Below are 7,859 nucleotides of genomic sequence, written 5' to 3' on the forward strand. Positions count from 1 at the left end.
AGGGTTTAATTCCTTAAAGCATGATTTATGTGCGTTCTTGTATGCAATTTTGATTGTTTAACATGTAGATAATTAATCCCATAATCGGTCAAATAGATCTGTAGATCTGATTTATTTGTGTATACATGACTTCCGCTGTGCAAGGGGCACCAATCCCCAACAATTGGTATCAGAGGTATATAATACGGCATGATCTCCTTAGTGAAAGTAATTGAAAATAGGAGGTATTTCAACTTAGAAGCTTTTTCCTTTAATAAGCCAAGTCAATCTGAATGAAGTAAGAACGATAGAGGATGCCTTTACTTACTTAGTTGTGAAGCCCCACTATAAGAGTGAGTTATAAGCCTTAAATAACTTTGAGCTAACACATATAAAGGGGCCGCCACTGAATGCTTAGGGAGAAGAGTCATGAAGGAGAAAAATAGGGGAATTGGGTTATGAAGGTATAAGCTGGACGAAGTCCAGGGTAAGGGAGTTATAAGCTGGACGAAGTCCAGAGGAGAGAAGAGGAAAATGGAGGAATAAGCTGGACGAAGTCCAGAGAAAAAAAAAAAAACCAAAAAAAAAAGAGAAAAAGGAAAAAAGGAGAAAAGGAGAAAAGAAAAAAAAATGAAAATAAAAAAAGGAGGTATAAGCTGGACGAAGTCCAGGGGGAAGGTGTCTAAGGGCAGGAACAATAATAACCTGACCCAGGAAAAGAGGAGGAAACTCTCATAACCCGACGCTTCAGTGGTATGGCAATAACTTAAGAGAGAAGCGATCCTAACATCCCTGGTGAGGAATGAGTGATCGAGTGAATCCAACAATTAGGTAAGTTAGAGGCTATCTTGGCTAGGTAGAGGAAGGGAAAGGGCCTATTTGGAGGAGTGCAACCTGTTGGATTGACCTAAATCTTGTGGGGATGGTTGCCTAAAAGTTGAAGCTAGCTCATGCATATGTGCTTATGTGTTTATGTGTTTTTCTTTAGGTGTTTTTGTTTCAAGTTGTATCTAGGTCTAGGAGTCTGTCTAGAGTCTAAAGAGTCGGTCAGGGGATAACCTTGCTTTGAAATTCGCCTTATTCCTTTTTCTTGTCTTTATAATTGAGGACAAGTATGGTTTAAGTGTGAGAGCAGCTTGATAAGGCTAATTTCATGCATCGGTTATATGGTGAAAAGCACTATATTTTACTGTGGTCTAACACAGTTTTTAAGCCAGGTGTGTGACAGAATCGCTAAATCCAGGAGAACCTGGAGGAAACGGACTAGCGAAGGAATGAAGGAAAAGTGAGCAGAATTGAAGGAAAAGGAGGCTAGAAGAAGGGAGTCAATAGCTGAGGGCAACAAAGACTATCTATATCTCGCTGGGCCCCACTTCAACGCCTATAAATAAGGAGCATGCAACACACACGCCAAAAAGACATTTTTTCGCTCTTAGCTCACACACAACACACACACTTGGGAAATGGGAGTTCTGGGGTAGTTTAGGATTTCAAGGATCTCATCTTCAGAGAAAGTCCGTCGTAACACCGTCCGCGTGAAGGGCGAAGATACAATCTATTTACTTTCGGTTCTTTTGCACTTCATTTCGTTCGAACTTCACTTTTGGAAGTCGATTTGGTTGTTGCTGTTACTGATTATCTATGCATTCCTTTAGTTTCTGTTATATTGGTGTTATCTCGTGTTGATCTAAGTTGATCCTGTTGTTCGAAGTTTTATTTCGGCAAGTTGCATGTTAATCTCTGTTTTTGTCACTTTGGTGCTGGATCTGGGGAATTTGGCTGTAGATCTGTGTTGTGGTTGTTGATCGGAGGTTGTTTGTTGAATCTGAAGTTATGGAATGTTTTTGCCGGAGTTTGTGTCGGATGCTTGGATCCGGAGTGGATTTAGCATTCGAGGTTGGATCTGAAGGGGATTTCAAGTTGTGCATGGATTTTTGAGTTTTCTATTTCCTTTCTGTTTTACTTCGTCTAGTAGCCATAGATCTGCTTACTCAGTAATTGTTTTTTGGTTAAATTGCTTAAATCCAGTCTGCTCGTTTTCCGATTACGCTTCACGCCTGTTTCTTCTGAGTTTTTGTGCAATTTGAATTGGAGAAGATGATGTCGCTTGTTAGTTAGTACTTTAGTTAGTTGTTTTTCCAGCTTTTCGTCCGTACTCTGCTTTTTCAGCCATGGTCCCCACCGTCAGTTTATTTCCCAGGTCTAGATAATTTAGAATAGTTTCTTAGATCTAGTGATTGTCTCGATTTCAATTTACATGCATGATTTCTGTTTTTCCTAGATCTAGCTGTTAGCGTAGCAGATTTCAATTCCACGTTTAGTGTAATTTCCTCAACCCAGGAAAATGCGTGGCAGCAGCCTACCCAAAAATAATTTCCAAATCCTTGAGCATGTTCATTACGCATCCATCTCTGTGAGATCGATCCCTACTTCCCTGTGCTAATTTTTAGTATAAGTGGTTGAGGGTTTTTGAAGAAGTATTCGGTGTGTCCGACGACCGAGATTTTCCGACGACCAATGAGCTCCTAGACCCTGTGATCTAGTGGATTTGCTGGACCTAGGAAACTTGTTATTCTTTTCTGTGCACACAGTCTAAACCTACCGCATCTTCACACCTCATCTAACAATTTCTCCTTCTTTTTCATTGAGATCGGGACACCAGCTTGTGGATGTAGATTAGCGGCCAATGTTGGAGTTGTCACGGGCAGTGGTTGGTAAGCCCCCGGTGTGGCGGAGGACAGCAACTCTGTGGGTAATGCTGGACTTGGATGCTTCGGTGGACTATCTGATCGCATTGGTGGCAGCGGTGCAGCAACAACTGTCAGTGGCGCTGCTAAGCGGCGGTGACCTAACTGTGGCGGTGATGTAGACCGCGAGGGTTTGTATTCGTGCCACCATTGGTGAAATTCAGCATGGGGCTTTCGCGGTGGCACGTCCGTCGAATAGGTGGGTTGCCTAATAGTCGAGGTCTTGTATTGCCTCGGCAGCACATATGAGGAATCCATGTTGGTGAAGGGCGGCTGCCCATATAGTGGCGGGTTGTGCAGCGGAGGAGCGCGACTCTCTCCAGCACGACTACTGGAAGTTCGGAAGGGCGGATCCCAGCAAGTTGTACGACACCTAGGCGGTCCCGAATCGAAATCCGCATAGGGCTGCTGTCTATATGCTGCTTTTGATGCCTGCAATTTTGTCAAACGACGATCGATTTCTACAAATTGTGATTCCAGCCTAGAGGTAGCTGTGTCCAATAGATCGATCAGTTGTTCATAACGCCCCACTCCGGAGTAGTGCGATGGCTGCTTGTAGGTGTGCTGCTGGGGTATCTCGAGTCGAGAAGGCGTCACTCGGATATGTGATGGCTGATCATAGGGTAGAAAACCCTGTGGATTGCATGTAACGCCCCCAACTCTATAAACAGGTGACGCTACCAAAAGACTTAAATTCTAACTTCTTTTATTTAAAAAAATTCAGATATTAAATGGAAATAAGAAACGAACCAATTTTATAAATTGAATTTGAAAAGAAGTAAGCATCATTTACTTTTCATTTTAGTTCTAAAAAAAAAACATTGTCATTTGACTTCAATAGTGTATATATTTCATAAAAGAAAATCTTTAGCGAAATTAAAATAATTCGTCTATTCGGAACATTCCCCCCAACATACACATCTTTAATAGAAAACATATCTCTGGCTCACAACCCATACAAATTCCCATCATCGGACACATGCACGTTTTCAAAATATATAATAATATCTCAACGATCATATTTACCCCAAAATCCAAAAATGGATACTAGTCAAATACAGGGTTGGGAGACCGTGGACCACGTTGACCGCTGCCTCATCACCGACTCCTTAACCTGAAAAACATTAAATAACGGGGTGTGAGTATGCAAGCACACTCAGTGGGGAATACGTTGCAAGCAGTCATAACCAATTGTATAATGAATCATAACATAATGAATCATCTCAACTTTGCTGACATCTATATGAGACTATATAAGTCGGGTTTATGAGGATTAATTTTGAGCTTGAAATTCCTTTTCGTTTAGGATTTATGAATATTTTTCAACTACCTGCCAGAAACAGGGCAGTCCTTTTAGAAAATTCATAATAAATCCATATGAACTTAGTTGAAGCTGAATTTTGGTGAAAATGTAGAAGACATCTAAGGATAACTTCTGGTAAAATATGAGCCTAAAATGAACTCTTTTGGTCTATCAAATAAACCCCGAAACCTATTGTTTAAACAGTGTACTTATTGGCTATCAAAAACATTACTCTAAAAGTTCATTTCCTGATTCTAAAAATAAAAGTATAGTTTCAAAAGCATCAACCCAAATCAAAATCAAGCATCCCTTTGTATCTAGGGTTTCAATAATCCTACTAACTAAATAAAAATTGATTCAAGCCATCAATTCATACAACTTCATCCCCAACTACCAAGTAAAAGAAACTAAAACAATCAACATAACTAAAATCCCCAATTCTAGACAAAACATAAAAATTCTCACTTTTACACATTGACAACCCAAAAAGCACAAAGCTTAAAATCAAATCCACATTCATCAACTTAGAAAGTGAGACGATCCAAAGAGGAATTCAATTGCTACCTTAATTTGCAAGAAACTTGAGTTTGGGGAAACAAAGCTTCAACCTTGAAATCCATTAATGGAGGTTGGAGAAGATAGAGAGGAAGAAGCTGTGAGCAAGAAAGATACGGCCAATGGCCGGCGGCTAAGGCGCTGCCGGAGGAGCAGAAGATGGCGGTCTGGAGGGGAGCCGATGTTTTTCTTGGTTTGTTGCTGTATGAGAGTGTAAAGTGTAGAGAGATATTTAGTGTGTATCCATGTCGGTGTGTGTGTGTAGTGGGTTCTAGAAAAAGGTTGCTTAGATTTTTTTCTTTTCCTATAACTACACATAATTCAACAAAAATAATTTACAACATTAACATGTATATCTATTTCCTAATCCTAGTTCATCTAGTAACTTTAACATTAACACACACATAACATCAAAATAAATAAATAAAAGGCATTAAATAGTTGCTCTAAGATTTTCTATTTTCATTTCAAATTTCTAAAACTACTAATTTCACCCAATAAATCAAATACGAACACTTAAACCTTATTTATTTTGCTAGGGCGCATCTTCGGTTAAGTAGGACAACCTATAAGACATTTCGAAAATTAAACTCATTAGTTCAAAACGTTTACAAGTAATCAATTCACAATTAAATGATTTCAAAAATACTTTTGAAAATACCCAAAAGTATAATAGCTTCTTCGTTTATTATTTTTTTTATTTTTATATATATAAAAAGGATACGGGGTATTACATTGCGGCTGTCTGGAGGGTCCCATCGGGTTGCACGCCGTGGCTGGACCAGTTCGTAGGGTCGGAACGGCTGCGCAGGCTGAGGGAGGTCGTATTGACGACGACGATAGTTAACGTAGTCGTATGACATGATGGTGGTTTGACTTCGATGTGGCGCGCGGGAATCCTTCCCGTCGGGCATTGCAGAAGTAGAGTTGTCCTTGGCAACCAAAGCAATTGTTGTGCGCGGAATGTTTTCTGTCGGACAGTGGTGTAGCTTCGGTTCGCGACAGTGGGAGGGTGAGATCAGGATGGAAGCACCAGTTGTTAAGGGTCTTCTTCCCTTAACTAAGGCCGGATGCTTTGCTCGGCGGCCGTTGAGGATTCCGGCGCCCTGCGTAGGGTCGGCGGAGATTGATTGGGGCTGTTCGCGGAAGTACTTCCGTCGGGCAGCAAGTAATTAAGGTTTCAAAACCTTGAGTCACACGATAGTGGAGAAATAATCATTCTTATTCATTGATTGATTGGATGATGCAAATAATAATAATCTAGACCTATTTATAATAATAGAATACTATACCCTAACTTATTGAATAAGAAAACAAAATATCTAAACATATATGGAAGAGATTTGGTGAATCAATTAATAACTAAGTGAATGAGATATGGATCATATCATTATATTAGACATATTTCCGAATTCCAACTCAGATATAGTCCTTGACAATTGACAAAGAGTATAATAGTCTCTATGAATCACTAATACATCTTTGAGCTCTAAGTAGGATGAGAATATTATTAATCTTACTCTCCCATTATGAAATGGAGTACAAGGAGTACTTGGTAAAGATTAAATTAAAATAGTAATTTTTAAAATACATTAGAGCATCCACAATAGCGGCTAGTCGATTCGCGTCGCTAGCCGGTCGGCTAGCCGAATCATTGCGACCGGCCAGCCGAGAATCGGCGAGAGAATCAGCGTGAGCTAGCCGATTCGCGTGCGTTGGCCGCCATTGTGGTGTGCCGATCGGCCTGCGCCAATTTTCCTTTTTTTTAATTTTTTTTTTTGAAAACCTATATATACGCGATTTTAGTTTCATTTTCATTTGCACCACTTATTTTAACGAGTTTTCTCTCTCTCTAAATTTCTGTACAAGAGCAACATCGAGCGATGGACAACAACAACGAATTCAGTCCGGCGACGAGCGGCTCTCATACTCCCACGGTACCCGTGGGATCTGGATGGGGCCGAGATGGGCGGGCAGATGGGCCCAGGGGTTTAACGTCCCTTGGCAACAGTTGATGGGGATGATGGCCGGAGCGCCGGGGGGATGCAGGGGGGATGCAGGGGGAATGCCGTGGGGGATGCCAAGCGGGGTGCAGGCGAGCGGCGGGCAGTCGCGTCGGGGTTGGGAGGTATGCCCCAGATGCAGCAGCAGATGATACAGCACGAGATGATGGGGATGATGTGGCGGGGGGATGCAGCCCGGTATGCATCCCGGGATGCAGGGGCCACCGGGGGGGACAGGTCTATCGTCCCTCTCTTGATTTTTGGACGGCTTCGTCTCACACGTCGACCGCAGTGGAGACGCAGTTCACTGGCGATGACCTTTTGTCATTGCATGAGATGGGGATCGATCTCGGGGAGCCGGACACTCCCGTTCCAGCGGGTCGGGCCGCGCCGAAGAAGAAGAAGGGCAAGGGGAAGGGGAAGGTGGTCGGCGAGTCGTCGCATCCCGCTGATCACGACACTCCCACGCGGAGGAAGTGGACGGAGGATGAGTACGCCGGCGTGGCCAAGGCGTGGTTGTCGGTTTGCGACGATCCGCTGGTTGCGAACAACCAGCGTCGTCGTCAACATGTGGGCGAAGATTAGAGCAGCCTACAGGAGGAACTGTCCGCACGCGAAGGAATACGGTGGGGAGGAGTGCCGGAAGGGGTGGGAACGGATCAGGGCCGCGGTCGGCCGATTTTCGGGGTTGTACGCCAACGCCCTCCGCCAGTGACTAGTGGGCGGGAATGAGGAGGACGCCGGAGGATAACGGAGAGTCGGTTCCCCTTGCCGGGGAAGTATAAGGAGTTCCTCTTTTGGGAATGATATGTGTTGCCGAAGGACTCCGAGAAGTTTCGGGCGGGGTGCGATCTTTGGGTGGCCGAAGAAGCGAGGCTGAACTATTCCGGCGACTACAGGCGGCAGCAGAACGGCGGATCCCACGACCTCCCCCGATGATGAGGAGTTTCCGTCCCCTCCATCCTCTACTCGTCGCCCTCGCCCGGTTGGCCAAAAGCGGGCGCAACGGGCAGCGAGGGGAGGATCCCCTATCGCCCCAGGAGGTCATCTCGGCACTCCCCCCACGCGCGCGCGCGCGTACACCTTATTCTCGCGTGCAAAAACGGAGGAACGCATGTTCGCGGTCTTCCAAAAGTGGAAGGCCGCAACCGACCCCACGGAGAAGAGGTTTCTCTACTCGATGCTCGAGAACATGCGGGTGGATTTGGATGCCTCGAGGGCACTGGTGGGGGGTTCGGACGCGGGCTTAGATACCCCTGGTGGCGGCGGCGA

General features: G+C 44.1%; 1 long non-coding RNA gene across 1 annotated transcript; it reads right to left on the reverse strand.

Annotated features, from left to right (window-relative positions):
• Window positions 1-3,592: 3,592 nt before the first annotated feature.
• On the reverse strand, window positions 3,593-4,844 carry LOC125216442. Its single transcript, XR_007175416.1, has 2 exons — window positions 4,594-4,844; window positions 3,593-3,840 (listed from the first exon to the last, which is right to left on the reverse strand). It is a non-coding gene; the product is annotated as an uncharacterized LOC125216442 (long non-coding RNA).
• Window positions 4,845-7,859: the final 3,015 nt, after the last annotated feature.

This window comes from Salvia hispanica, chromosome 1 (genome assembly GCF_023119035.1).
Source record: "Salvia hispanica cultivar TCC Black 2014 chromosome 1, UniMelb_Shisp_WGS_1.0, whole genome shotgun sequence".
In the NCBI taxonomy this organism is placed as follows: domain Eukaryota; kingdom Viridiplantae; phylum Streptophyta; class Magnoliopsida; order Lamiales; family Lamiaceae; genus Salvia; species Salvia hispanica.